The sequence below is a fragment of the Ovis canadensis genome, chromosome 4 (assembly GCF_042477335.2).
Source record: "Ovis canadensis isolate MfBH-ARS-UI-01 breed Bighorn chromosome 4, ARS-UI_OviCan_v2, whole genome shotgun sequence".
NCBI classification, from domain to species: Eukaryota; Metazoa; Chordata; class Mammalia; order Artiodactyla; family Bovidae; genus Ovis; species Ovis canadensis.
In genome coordinates, this window is record NC_091248.1 from 981,264 (window position 1) to 997,348 (window position 16,085).

The 16,085-nt window shown below is 42.4% G+C and overlaps 1 long non-coding RNA gene across 1 annotated transcript; it reads right to left on the reverse strand.

The window, feature by feature from the left end:
- Nucleotides 1-1,196: 1,196 nt before the first annotated feature.
- LOC138438752 (uncharacterized) lies at nucleotides 1,197-15,693 on the reverse strand. The gene is made up of 4 exons (XR_011256456.1): nucleotides 15,544-15,693; nucleotides 12,093-12,226; nucleotides 9,928-10,048; nucleotides 1,197-3,937 (listed from the first exon to the last, which is right to left on the reverse strand). It is a non-coding gene; the product is annotated as an uncharacterized lncRNA (long non-coding RNA).
- Nucleotides 15,694-16,085: the final 392 nt, after the last annotated feature.

A 16,085-nucleotide genomic window follows, 5' to 3' on the forward strand; every position in this document is an offset into this window, starting at 1 on the left:
TCCCTGGGCGCCCAGCAGCTGCCTCACACACGTAGCTTCCCTAGCGCTCTCCTCCCCAGCAGAGACGTGTGCAGCTGGTTGGGGCCTGCCCCTGCGTGCCTGGGCTCCTGCCCACATCCCCAGCTCAGGGGAAGCAGCCCCTGATCCTAGACCGTAAGGAGGGGCAGGGAGCCGGCGCCTGGAAGCCGAGTGAACAGCATGCGGGAATCGAGCTTCCTAGGGGGAAGACGAAGCAGCCCAGCCGCCTTAGGCTGCAAGCCCTGCTTGGGCGGAGTCGAGTGCGCCTCCAGGATGGCAGAGCTCCAGCTCTGCTCAGAGGCCCGATCTGGCAGAGTTCCTGGTGCGAGGCTGCTCTGCCCTGGGCAAACCTTGCCCAGACTTGCCTCGCTGCTAGGCTTCCTACCCAGGAAGGAGCAGCCTTTGCGAAGTTGGGAGACGCCACTGGCGCCTTCCTGGCCTCAGCTCCACTCCTGTATTGCCTTTGCACCTAGGCCCCAGGCGTCCTTTGGGAGGCCTTAGGGGCCGGTGGGTTCCACACTGCCAAGGGCTCCCATAGTGAGAGGTCTGTTCAAGGGAAGGGATGGGTATATTTGGAGTACAATCCTGTATCAGATGTGAGGCCCACACCTTCACCCTGAACGCTCACTCTGAACCCTCACCCCGAACCCTTACCCTCACCCACGCCCTCACCCTGAACCCTCACCCTCACCCTCTCCCTGAACCCTCACCCTCACCCTCTCCCTGAATCCTCACCCTCATCCTGAATCCTAACCCTCACCCTGAATCCTTACCCTCACCCTCATCCTGAACCCTCACACCTCACCCCTCACCCTAACAAGTTTGGAGGGCTGTTCCACGAACTCTAACCTTTACCCTACCCTAACCCGACCCCCATCCACATCCTAACCCTAACCCACATCATAGTCACGCCCTCAGCCCTATACTTACCCTTGAAGTACCTACCCGCATCTTCTTCATTTTTGACACTTCCCATGCATAACAAAAGACGAGGTTGTAAGGTTTCAAACATGGATCCAAGACCCATTATCCACATAAAAGGGATATAAATACTATGATCATATCATTTAAATCTCTTGCATCACCAAAATACCTCTCCACCACTTATCCAGTCGCCATTGATGGATCACATCTATCTCATACATTTTATAACTTAGCAATCAAATACGCACCAGGACTCTGGGTAATTATAGAGACAAGATTTATTTATACCATAAATATTTCAACAAATTCCACTTTCTACGATGAGTTCAATCTTCACAAAAGTAGGATGAACAGCACCTGTTTCCACTAGGATCCATAGAGCGTGAAAATCTTAATGATGACCACCAGAAAGGTCAGCACGGTTGATATCACAGATTTTTCAGTGTTCCAATACAAGTTCTACCCAAATCCATAAAGAAAGACATACGCATAGGAAACTACAAATTGAAAGCAAGTCTATTGAGATAAATATTGGACATCAATTGTATGAATCTTTAAGGCATAACTGCAGACATTCTTCAGACATTCTTCAAATTCATAGAATGACAACAAAGTATGGCTACGTACAATCCATTCGGTTTTATGAACCACTCATGAATAACCTCACAAGCCATTTGAAACCAGATGACAATTTCAAATAGCTTTGATCTACAAACAAGGCTGTAAGACAGAAAGTTAAAATCGAAATACATGAAGTAAATCCTCAATAGATATGAAAACATCCCATGGTAGTGAAGTCAATTAGCATTAGTTATTAGGGCTTTCATGCACAGACTCATCTCTGATCGATGTGATCCCAATTCATATTTGGCAAAAAATACGAAAGCTGATCTTAACAGTCATATTATTTTTCTTTGTACCCCTAAAAAGAAAAATGAACATGAAAAACTAAATTAAGCTTGGAGGCTCACATTTCCCAATCGGTATACAAAGCAACAGCATGTCAAACTTTCTAATTCACATATGCATTTAAATGAAATTGGATGAAATACCCCTAAATAAACACATACTTCTATGCCCAATGTTTCACAAGGCAGAAAACGCTCAATGAATGAAACTGAGAGGGTAACAGCCAGGAAGGCCAGGGGTCTCCAAAGGGAGGAAATGGGGTGCAAGTGTCAGACAGTTGTTATCTGTCACTTCCGAGGCAGGAGGAAACAAGCTGTTATCTTTTTTCCCCTTCTTGATACAAATTTAAACAGAGATTTTCTCTTACAATTCTGTGTTGCTATAATGACACCTGGTTCCGCCTGAACTTCACTTTTCTCATACTTTGAGCTGACCAAGGCATTTTTCTCATGGAAAGGTTTGCCTTAAGCTATGTGAATGTACTATGTATTTACCCTAGACTCTATCTTCAAGTAGGTTCTGCCTAAAGGCTCAGAACTGACTTGACAAACCAATATGCTTTACTCATACATGGCTCTCCTGATCTATGTGAATGAAGCTATCCATTTGCTCATATCAATCGTTTTATGGCCCAGGATGACTCACCTGGTGCCACGGTCATCTCCATATATCTTGTGGGTGAGGGGTCTGCTGCCATTCCTTTCTCTAATGAGTAGACTGCTAGTAGCTAGATAACATCCAGCCAAAGATGAGTAGGGGGGCACTCTTTCTGCCCCCTTCTGATGTCTATGTCAGAAGCTTTCTCTCTTTTATACTTTAATAAAACGTTGGGACACAAAAGCTCTGACTGATCAAGCCTCATCACTGGCCCCGGGTTGAATTCTTCCTCTAAGGAGCCCAAGAATTCAAGCATCTTTCATGGTTAGACAACAACCTTTCCAAACAATGGTCTTTTCAAAAAAAAAAAATGATGATAAGTGATGAGTATGCATATGTCTACGAATGAAATGGGACCTATATGTCAAACCACATAAAAATATATCTTCCCTCAACATACATATAACACAACCAGGCCTTCACATGCATCGATTCTCCAACTATCAAGTCATACAAATATGGATGTAAAATATCACAATACATTCCAAAGTTTAAAAGTGATGGATATTGACTTTCGCCCGCTGGTGCTTCTTTTTATGTCATCTCCATTATATTAGCTATGACAACGAATCATGTGCTGTGCGAAGTCACTTACATTGTGTCCAACTCCTTGGGATCATATGGACTAGGCCCCACCAGGCTCCTCTCTCCATGAGATTCTCTAGGCAAAGATACTGGAGGGGGTTGCCATGCTCTCCCTCAGGAGATCTTCCTGCCCCAGGGATGGAATCCATACCTCCCATGTCTCCTGCATGGGTATGTTCTGCATGTTCTTTACCACTAGAACCACCTGGGAAGCCCCAAGACACATGAACATCAGTGGATTTGGGGATCCACGGGGCATATACAGAACCATTCCTCCAACAAAACTGAAGAATGACTTTAAAATCTCAAACAAAACATGAGTATATGTGTTCACAAACTTCATGGAGCAAGGGTTTCTTCGATCTGAAAACTGGCATCGATGAAGGACTGTGTGAAGAATACTTCAAAGTCTATTTGGCAAACACAGCCTATGTTGGCTATATTTAGTCCTCAGTTGAATGGAATGTCATGAGTACTGGTCATTTCAAATAAGTAGCCTATGACGCTGTTTACACTTATTGGGACGCGTGGTATACCACATTCACACATTTCAGTAGCATTGGTGCAAAAACGATACATTTCTCAGGGGAAGCTTCTACATGGACTCCTGGGATCAGAGCTCTAACTCATACACACATACTTTTCCTTTTAAAATGATCCTGCATGATAAGCAAACAAAACACTGGATGAACACCTAGACGGTGAGCTCTGTACTAAATGATTTTAAAGCCAGTAGATGGAATGAGCTGATGAGGAAGACTACAAACGAGTCATCTTCTTCAACTTGGTCAAACTGCTCATAGTCATACAAGTGAATGAAAAGTTGAGCCTGTTGTCATTAAATCTGTTTAAAAGAAATAGAATAATAAAACAAATTAGTAAATCTTATTTTCTTAATAAACATTGTATTATTTCTGCACAGCTTTGTTACTGGCATGAATAGAATATCTACAATAATAACTTGTCACAGTGAAATGGATTCACATTCGATATCGATTCACATCTATAATTGATGCCATAGCTGTTTGATACTATTGCTTGAATGAATGCAACTTATGTGACTTCACAAACTACAAACACGACTAACATAATAGGTATTAAAAAACCTTGAGTGACATGAGCGTGAAGACTTAGTAGAGTTGCTCTCAAGAATAATGATACTATTATTCGCTCTAGCCATAGTACTGGAATCTGTACATTAACACCCCTGCAAAACAAAAGGAAAGGATAGAATAATAATAAAGGAACTTCATAACTATATTCCTACTGTAAACATTCAACACTATGTTTTCTTTTAAACTGACTTTCATATTTGGTCTACTGTAACCTCTTCTGTGTTCATTTTATGCTAAACTTATTGCTAACAGTAAAATTACCATACGAGCTCTAATTAATTTTTTTTTTTACTTGCAAAGCTACTGATAGAACCAAAGGCCAATATCTACATCAAACAGGAGAAACGGAATGGAAACTGTAAACAATTTTATGGAAGAACATTTCCGTGCTCCTATTCAGTCAAATGGGCATTCAAAAGGATGTGATTTTTCTGAAAGTTTATTTCAGAAACTTGGAATTGGATGACTGCAAACAATAAAACTAACAATATATTGATACATAATATTAATAATATACAGTGGGTCATTCTTTTTTTATTCTGCCACAGCTAACAGACAGAAAGTCAGTTGTCATAACTACTACTAACATAAGACCCTCACCGATAAGTGAAGATATATAGGAAAATCCATAATAGCTCTAAAAACCATCAAAGATAAAATGGTAATTAAAAAATACACTGACAGTTTAGCTGGTATAAGAAACAGGATGATTATGAAAGCAAAGCCAACAATCATGGATAGGCCATGGAAGCCCGTGGCTGTCACCAGTGTTGACTTATATCCTTCATCTGAGGTTGTTAAAAGCGCTTGGTAAAATCCAGAGGTTTGCAGCAGTGGTAACCTCCTGAACAGACTGAAATAAAAAGGGTTTCCAGAATATCCTGATGATTTCCATCTACTAGGCTGTGATGAGCTCAAGCAATGCATACTCCAGAGGACAGAAGACAGACAGGTTGGGAACACGTCTACTGCACTTACGGAGAAAGGGAATGTTGCTGCTCAGCCTAGTACAAGTGTAGAAGCAACACCTTGGTGATTCGACCTTTAAAGACTCGATACATATGAGAACGACTGGTATGAATAAACCTTCAGAAGTGCTTTCTCAGACCTCCTCCCATCATAAGCACAAGCATAATGAAAACGCTGAGTTTTCATGGTCTCACCCAAAATAAGACTCACTTATGGCTTTGCTTTGAGAATAGTTGAACTACTCATTGTTCAAGAGAAATGATCCTTTCTTCTCTGAAGATTTGTGAATCATTCACAGGGTGTGGTGAATAAACTACTTAAGGGTCTAATACATAAAAATGCAATAGGCTAAGCACAGAGATGTTTTTCTCCCTTTCTCAAAGGATGGAACATTTTGTATTTGCACTGATTTTATGTCTTGACTTCATGTACAATTATATACTGATTTTTTTAGTTGACATACAATAGGACTAAAAATATTGATATAATACTGATAACTCATGTTGGTATGTGTGGTTGTCACATAGGATTCACAGGAGATTTAAATTCACAGTTGTCAACGTAAAGGATGAATGCTATTTAGCTTCTTCGTGAATCTAGACCACGAATGAAGAGTTTTCCTCAACATATTTCACTGAGAGAAATACAAGGATGATAGGCATAATACTATGCTTCGACTCATGGATATCTAAGCATTGCTCACAATACAGATCTGATTTTCAACATCAGGGTTCTTTCAGTGTCCTTGAACAGCATTTGTTTTTCTGTATACAGAAGAAAAAACTCATGAGTATCAAACTGGTTCACATAAAACATGTGTATGAATTGTTATCTTCCTGAACCAGGGATCAAACCCACATCACTTCCCCCTCCTGCACTGGTAGGCAGATTTTTTATTTATCAACTGTGCCACCTAGGAATCGACATACATTTCAAGGACCACTGCCATCAGCTTCTACTGTTCATGACCAAAGTAGGAGAAACAACATTGGAAGAAGTACTCATAAGGGTACTCATAGGAAGTACTCATAAGTCAAGGAACTGTTATACTGGGTACTCTCGTTGTTACTGGGACAAGTCAGTTCCTCCGATGATGATGGGTATAACTGAAAAATTATTACAAATGCATGCGCTGCGATGTCTACGTGATAAATGTGTTCCTCTTATACTATTGCTTCAGGGATGCCTACTTCAGCATGAAGGAATGCACTTCAAGGGATGCCCGCTATTCCAGCTCAAGCAACAGATAGTGAAGTGCAGATCATTGTCCTTTGTTGAAAATAATCAGCACTTTGTCAACATAGGGAACATGCCAGAGGGACCCTTGGGATGGAACTCTAAAAACAGGTTGGGCCCTCTTTTTGCCAAGCCCTGCGATAAAATACAAATCAGAAAAAGAAAAATAGCATCGGTTTTGTCAGGACTTCCTCATCTTTTCTTTCTCGGTAGCAGGAAGCAGACATTGAGGCCAGAGGACTGCAGGATTTCATTGTGAACTAACGTTGGGTGGGGTGGAAGCTCATCACTCTAGTAAGAATGTGGTTCAATAAAATGGAATTTCATTCACTTCATGGACATAGAGTTCTATAATCCTTCATTAAGGAATTCAATAAGCTATATTTCCTTACACCTTCACAATCTCTTGGTTTACGAGAACATCAATTGCTAGTCCAGCACTTATACAATGAGTGTTACAGGTAGTATGAATGTATAAATGATGATGAGCAATGACAGGAAGTTTATTTAATCTCTGTTTGAATTCTTGATTTTTTATATAATTTTTTATAATATCCTTACAGATGTGAATATTTTACTGACATGTATAAATACACGTTGAGTAGTGCTATGATAACTCATAGTGTTGGCACAATAAATATCATGGTTACTATGTGCTTTTCATATATTCCTTTTGAGATTCTCTTCCATTATACATTATCATAAGATATTTAATAGTTTCCTAAACTGTACAGTAGGTCCTTGTGGCTTCTTTTATATATAGTAATGTACTTGTTAATAATTCAAACAAAAACTGGTACACAAATACTCATAGTGACATTCACAATAGCTCAAAGGTAGAACTCATTCAAGTGTCCGTTGGTGGGAGACTGAATATGCAACACAAGGTATATTCAGAAGCTTGAACGGTATTCCACCATACGAAAAAGTACATTAAATGGTGCTGCCACTCTGCAAGACATTACAGAAATGACTCCAAAACAAACACATGGAATAAATACATAGTTCGATTCCAATTCAAGCTATGTACCCAAAAGGATTGGGAAAGGGGGCTGAAAAAATGGATACTTCTTCCGTCATACTCACAACAGCATGATTCACACTGGCAAACAAACAGAAGTGATCTAAGTGTCCATGGCAGCCAATTCCATAAACAAACTGTGGTATACACACAATGGAATCTGATTCGGCCCTTCAAAGTCAGTAATTCTGACAATGCGACAATGTGGACAAACCTTATGGTCATTAGATCATGTGAAATAAACCAGACCAAGAAAAGACAAACGTTCTGTGATTCCACTCATATGAGATATCCAAACAAGTCAAATCTGTCAGAAATAGCAGAGAGTGATTCCGACCGATCGAAAAGAGTTCATGTTTCATGGACCTCAGTTTCCCTTGGAAAAACTGACTTCCCGTGATATCTCCAAAACCAATTAGACAAATAATTGGAAGCTATATCCAGTCAAATGAATGTAGACATAATGTTATATACAGTGTACACCAAACTCACTCAAACTTCTTAACAGACAAAAGGCAAAACTGTATCTATGGTACCTCAGCTTAGCTTAAAACTGTATCTACAGTACCTCACTTCTGCTTATAAAATTTAACAACAACAACAACAACACACTAAAGTCTATCCAAAAAAGGATATAAAACATATATAACATTAACTTTAAAGAATTAGACATTTAAACTGTGAAAAACCTTATTCACAAAACTTAAACACAAGCCACAGGAAAATATATTTATAAAATACATATCTGATAAAGGATTGTACTCCAAATATACCAAAAAATCTAGAACAATCTCATAAAAAATGTATACACCTAAACACCTGGCCTACAAAAATATAAAGATAGCAAATAAGCCTATCAAAAAGACTCAAAATCACATATCATTAGGAAATTACAAACTAAAATAACAGTGAGGTAGCACTGCACACCTATTAGATCCAGTAAACTCAAAAAAAAAAAAAACGGGGGTAGGGCACAACTTCTCCGGTGGCTCAGTGGTAAAGAATCTGCCTGACAATGCAAGACACTCTAGTTTGATCCCTTACCCCAGAAGATCCCACATGCCACAGAGAAACATAGCTGGATTTTTCCACAGCTAAACAAAGCTCACCTGTGACCTGAATACTATATGGCTAGCACTTACTAAACAGCTTTGAAAACGTCCAGACAAAAAGTATCACATGATTATATACAACAGCTCTACTTGTAATAACTAAAAACTTTCAAATATCAGGATGTCTTCAGTAGATGACAGTGTAAACAAATGGGGATACATCCAAAGTGAAGGGGAGCAAATGCTACCACAAAATATACCACCTCAGCATGAGAATTAGTGGGACCCAATTAACTTTTTTTTTTAGAGGACACATGATCATCTCTGAAACCCAAGTTCAAGACAGCCCTTCTGTGAGTCACATTTACCAGAGAAATCTCATTTCAAAGGAATCCTCTCTATATGCCAGATAGAAGGATGAGACACAGTCTTTTGAAACTCTTTTTTCTTTTCTATCGATAGGGAAAGCTAAGCCGTAAATCTGCACAACAACCATACCCTTCCTTTCCTTTGGTTGTATCTGTAAAATATTTGTTTCTTTTTTAATTTGGCTGCGCCAGGTCAACCTTCATTGAGGTAAGCCAGATATTTAGCTACAACATGCAAATTCTCCTTTGTGGCATGGGAGATCTAGCTCTTGGATCAGGGAATGAACCTGGGCCTCCTTCTTTGGGAGTGTCCAGTCTCAGCCACTGGACCACCAGAAAGTGCCTGTTTTGTTTTCAGATGAAGATGGAATCTAAGGTGATATCTTGGGCCATTTCAGTCACTGACTCAGTTTCCTGAGTTTCTCCAAAGCACGCACAAGGTGCACATTATTAAACTGGTTTGCAAAACAAGAAAAGGTTGTCTGCTACAACACTGTATGCTTACAAATATCTAAATGGTAAATGGCATATTATTTATTTTTAATTACTATGGGGGGGGGGAGAAAGAATGCAGGATTCATACATGTTACCACATGAATAAATATTAAAACCATCTTCAGTGAAAAAGAAATCCACATAGAAAAGGCCACCCAGAACCCTTATTCACCATGTCTGCTTTCAATCCATCAAGTTTGTCCAAATAACTGAAAATCTCAGTAACACTCTAAATAAAGAAAAAAGGATGACGATGGAAACAAAAGATATATTCATACACTTGAACAATTGCTAAAAGTGGAAGTGGGGCAGTGGATTACATTATAATGTAGGTACCATATGATTTCCTGATTTTGGAGATTATGTGCTGGTTCTGCAGAAGGTACCCATTTTGGATAAAACACATAGAGTATTTTAGATGATGTGGCAAATGCTAGCACTTGTTCCCATTGCTAGGCATTTTCTGTACATTTTAAATGACTGGAAAGTATACTAGGTTTCAAAACAACCATGTCAATACCACAAAAGAAATTTAGAGCAGACAGGCAGGAAACTTTCTGATACAGGCCAAGACTTACCCAGATGAAGTTCAAGGGAAGCTGCGATGCTCACTGCCCGTGAAGGAGTCCACGTGGAATGAAGAAGTAGTGTGGGAAGTCTATTAGTAACCACCATGTCTTGGGTCCTCTGGATGACCTACTGCAGGAGAAACAGATCTTACAGATAAAATGTTCCACATCACTTCACAAAAAGTTGTTAGACTACATTCAGTAAAGCTGAATCATTTTGGATTAATTTACAATCATAAAATACTACCCTTTACAGTCCAAAAATCACTTGCATTTCTATACACTAATAACAATCAGAAAAAAATATTAAGAAAATCCCACTTAAATAAAACATCTAGCAACAAACTTAATCAAGAACATAAAAAACCAGTAGTCAGAAAACTAGAAGGCACTGATAAAGAAACCAAAGAAAATACAAACACACAGAAAATTATTCCACGCTCATGCACTGGAACAATGAGGAATTAAAAGGTCCATTCCAACCAAAGTCATCAACAAATACACGGACTGCAATCACAAAATAATATTCAATGGCATTTTTCACAGAAATAGAAATATTCCTAATATTAGGCTGCTACTGTTGAACAGGACCTTAAACGGCCAAAAAGACTCTGAGAAAGAGGAACACAGCTGGAGGCATCTTCCTATCCCTCTTCAAACTACATCACGGAGCTGTAGTGACCACCACAGTGAGGAACTGGCAGGAACACAGACACATGGACTCCAGGAGAGAATAGAGAGCCCAGAAACGAACCCACCTGTACATGGTCAGTTCCTGAAAATCAAACCAGGAACGAGCGAAGAGGAAAGGACAGTCTTCTCAAGAAACAGTGACAGGAAAATGGCCACCTACACGGAAGAACATCAGTGTTCATCCTCTACATCATCTAAGGCAAATCTAACTGAAAACCCACCGCTTTGCACACGGAGCTCTTTCCCCCTGAGTCCTCTGAGATGGACCTCCAGTCAGCCCTCAGCTGGACACAGGAAACGTCTACTCCATCCTCATTTTTCGCTCTTGCAGCGCCTCCCTGCTGGTGGGCACTGAGGCAACCCTGCTCCTCTCAGCCTGGATGCAGCCCTGTTATCCAGAAGCCTGAGCCCCGATGGTCCTGAGGAGACAAAGCTCCCGCCAGCTGCTCACGGAGCAGAGTCTAAAGGCAAAGCGTCCTGCGCCCGCGGGTCAGAGGGGCCTTTGGCGCCCCCTGCGGGCCACAAGAGAAGAGCGGGCAGCCCGGTGCTCACAGACCTCAGAGGGCTCACCCAGAAGCAGCTCTGCTGCGAGCACTCAGACTGGAAGCCCAAACTGAAATGGAGCAGAATAGCTCCATGACCCTCCGCAAAACATGGCTAAGGAACAATCAGAGCCTGCATGGAATGCAGCCATAAAAAGGAACACATTTGAGTTTGTTCTAATAAAGGGGAGGGAAGTCAGTCAAAGAGAGAAAAACATGGAATCTAGAAGGATGGTACTGACGAGTCTGTTCACAGAGCAGCAATGGAGGTGCAGACATAGAGAACAGACTTACAGACGAGGGTGGGGAACAAGAGGGAGAGGGTGAGATGAATGGAGAGAGCAGCATGGATGCAGGTACACCTACATTTGTAAATAGACAACCAATGGGAATTTGCTGTATGATTCAGGGAACTCAAACTGGGGCTCAGTAGTAACCTGGAGAGGTGGGAATGCGTGCGAGGTGGGAGGGAGATTCAAGAGCAAGAGGACATAGGTACACCTATGGTTAATTCATGTGGATGTATGACAAATCAAACCAATATTGTAAAGCAATGATCAATCAACTAAAAGAAATAACTTTAAAAAAATATGAACATAAACACAAACTTTGCAACAAGGTAACTCCATTTAAAAAACTATAGAATTTTAGAAAACTGCAAAAGTTCTACATGACCGTTGGTCTGGTGATCAGGTCTAACATACACAAAACAAGCCAACTTACCAAATTATGAATATAAATTATTTAAAACATTGCCTTTTATCATTTCATACATTTACCCTGTGGAGGACCTTACTCGAGAGAACCAAAAACAAACTGTTAAATGAACCACGGACCACCCACCCTGGCCAGGCAACAGAGAAAAGAAAACACTTGCAGGAATCATCTTACAACAGGAGGTCCTGGGAAGGAACAAGGAACGAACAAGCTACCACCAACCAGAATTCTGGAGAGGTCAGGAGATGGGAGGCTCCAGTTCAGAGGTCCTACCAACCTCCCAGGATCCACTTCGCTGGAATCCATCTCAGCTGAGTGATGCGTGTGCCCCCAAGAAGGATCCCAATTCAGAATGCCTGGCAAGAGACAAACCAGAAATGAGCCCGATGACCATAAAACCTGAGACTGTGAGCCACGTGACAGAGTGGTTCTCTCCGTTTCCCTCACCCTCCTGCCCTCCACCCTGGCAGCCCTTCCCAATAAAGCCTCTCGCTTGGACAGCACTCCTCTCCTCAGACAACTCATTGCCCAGTGTCAGACAAGAACTCACTCTCAAGCCCTGAAAGGGATCCCCCTTCCTTCATCAAAAGCAATATCCAGGAGAAAATATCTTCAAAACGCTATCTTGCAGAGAAGGAAATCAGAGAAGGCAATGGCAGCCCACTCCAGTACCATTGCCTGGAGAATCCCACGGACAGAGGAGCCTGGTAGGCTGCAACCCCGGGGTCACTAAGAGACGGACACGACTTCACTGAGTGGCTTCACTTTCACTTTTCACTTTCATGCACTGGAGAAGGACATGGCAACCCACTCCAGTGTTCTTGCCTGGAGAATCCCAGGGACAGAGGAGCCTGGTAGGCTGCTGTCTATGGGATCGCGCAGAGTCAGGCACGACTGAAGCGACGCAGCAGCAGCAGCAGCAGCAGCAGCAGCAGCAGCAGCAGCAGCAGCAGCAGAGAAGGAAATGGCACCACCTGCAGTACTCTGGTCTCAGAAATCCCAGGGACAGAGGAGCTTGGTGGGCTACAGTCCAAAAGCAGGGCATTTCTGATGGGAGGAAACAGTCCCAGGGAAGCTGAGCTGCTCACCAAAGGCCCCAGAGCTTTGGATAGCACACCAGAGCTGGGGCTGAGGATTCCCAGCTGCCATGCCTCTTGATCCTGGCCTCTTTCACTAGATACATGTGTGGAAAACTAGTCTAAAATATGCCCTGGTGGTTCCATAGTAAAGAATCCACCCCCCGGTGCTGGAGATGCATGTGCGATCCCTAGGATGGGAAGATCCCACATCCTATGGAGCCCGTGTGCCACAACAGCCGAGCGAGCCTGTGCTCTAGATCCTGGAAGCCACGATGCCGAGTTCACATGCTGCAGCCACTGAAGCCCGTGAGCCTGTGCCCCTCAACAAGAGGAGACACTGCAGTGAGAAGCCTGCAAACCACTAGTTATGGCCCATGCTCACCAAAACTAGAGAAAAGCCCACACACAAAGAGGCAACACAGCCAACAATCAATAAAACTGTTTTCCTAAAACAATGCATATCTGACAAAGAAACTGTATTCGAATTGTCCAAGAACACTAGAGCAAACAAGCCCATTCATAATTGGTAGCGACTGAAATAGACACCTGGCCACTGAGGGTATACTGATAGTAAACTATCATACAAAAACATACTCAAGATACTGGTGCAATGCATGCAGAGCCCCCTTTGAAAGACAATCTGACAGTTTTTTTTTCAGTAACCACGTGGGACAAGCACTGAATTCTGTGTATGACAAGCGGTGGAAGCCAGGTATCTTACCATTGGAATGCAAAGTTACAGATAAACAAAAGGAAACGTTACAATGTCCATGTCGTGGTGGATCAGGTTGGAGACATCACAAATTACCTTTAACTGAATATGTTCAAAGGTGAGCTGGAATACATGTATATATATATATATATATATATCCATGTATTGTCAGCTGAGCATATTGAGCTCCTACATGTATGTTTTAAATATCATTCTCTAATAAAAGGGAACAGGAAACATCTCCAATGGCCCGGTGGTAAAGAATCTGCCTACCGATGCAGGGAACACGGGTTCAATTCCTGTGTAGGAGATTCCACACGCCCAGGGGCAATGAAGCCCTTGAACAGCTCTTGAAGTTTGCATGCTCCAGAGCCCAAGTTCTGCAAACAGAGAAAGCACTGCAATGAGAAGCCATGGCACAGCAACTAGAGGGTAGCCTCTGCTCACTACAACTAGACAAACGAGCAATAAAGACCCAGCACAGTCAAAAATAATGTAATGTTTAAAAAAAGGACAGTTCTTTGAAGAAATGACTGAGACTAGGGGTGAGACTGTAAATATATGAGACAGGGTCATCTTAAATTATGAGAAATTAAAGAAACTAAAGACAACTATCAAGCTGTCCAAACTGATACAAATGAATGATGACACAGTGTTATCTGTATACACCAGCAAATAACAATCTGAAAAGGAATTTAAACAAACGATTCCCTTTCAGTCATGTCAACATTAATAAAAGACTTTGCTATGGACAGAATGAGGATAACAAGACTGGCACACTGGAAATGATACATGATTGCTGAAAAATACCCTAAAGACATGGACAGATATGCCATAGCGATGAAAAGGCTTCAGTTGGCAATACCATGGAATGCATCTTCAATCTGAAATGAAGATTCAATATGAATTTCAAAAGGCTGAAAGGTGGTTGCTAAACCACAAAAGATGCCAGCATTCTTGGACTCCAGAGGAGAATTCAATCCAGGGCAAGTGACGAAGCTTGATGGCTCAGAGGTTTTCTGTTAAAAAGTTTTATTAAAATATAAAAGAGATCGAGAGAGCTGCTGACGTAGACAGTAAAAGGGGGAAGAGTACCCCCTGCTAGTCTTTAGCCAGATGTTATAGAGCCACTAGCAGTCTGCTAATGAAAGAAAGACAATGTGTCAGAGAATGGCACCAGGCCCCTCACCCACAGCATGCATTGAGATAACATTGGCAGCAGATGAGTCATCCCAGGCCATAAAATGATGGACATGAATCTTGAAGAAAGGCAGATTTCCAAGCAAATATATAGTTTCATTCACATAGATTAAGAGAACAAGGTATGAGTAAAACATACTGGTTTGTCAAGTTTTTTCTGAGCCTTTAGGGGAAACTGACCTGAAGACAGAGCCTTGGGTAAATACATAGTACATTAGCATACCTTAAGACAAACATTTCCATAAGAAAAATGCATTGCTTAGTTCAAGGTTTGAGGAAAGTTAAATTCAGGTGGAGCCAGGAGTGGTCATGGCAACACAGAAATTTCTGAGAAACCTTTTAAATTTGTATCAACATGGAGAAAAAAAAATGCAGCACTCTTTTGTCTCCTCCGGCCTCTTAAGAGAGAGAAAAAAACGTCTGACACTTGCAGTCTATTTTCTCTGTCTGGAGACCCCTGGTCTTCCTGCCTGTTATCCTCTCCAGGCCTGTAGGAAGCAATACACTAGGCTGCTTGGGAAAACCGCGCGGGTCTGAGCTTTATGCAAAGGGGTAAAGCAGTAAAACCCTTGACCTCAAAGGCGAGGCTTTTCTGCGACCGCCGTTTTAGTCGGCTCCGAGACTGCAAACAAAGAGGGCAGAATACATGGTTCCCTGCTCCGCCCAGTCCGAGTTCCCTTACCTGTGGCCCACAGCCCTGCGCTCTGCTCGCTGGATGCCAATCGACGGGGACCCAGGAGCCCACGAAACGAGCATTCCCAGCTGCAATGGCGAGCCCTGAGAGCCCTGGCCCCCGACGCGCCGCCATGTTCATCCCGCCCCAGACCCGCTCACGTGAGCCGCGCTCCTGACCAGCAGCCCAGGCTCGCCCCGCCCCCGACGCGCTCACGGTGCGCCCCACCCCCACGCCCCCTTCCAGGACAGGCCCGCGGGACCGCGACTGCCTCCAGGTGAAACACAAGGACAAGCAAATCCACCCCACCGAGACAATCCAAGCTTTTTCTCAGCTGATCTGTCTATGATTTAGGGATAAAACTATGACTATAGAAAGCAAAGATGACCTAGGACAGCCATGATAGTCTATAGAGCCAGACCCTGGCGGGCAGAGGCTTGAAGAGGGTCCGGGAGCTCTGTCAGAACAGCAAGCCTCTGTAGCGTAGCGGTTAGGTGCGCTGGTGAGCAGGCAGATGATGGTCTGTAAGTCAGGAGTTCAAGTCTGCAGCT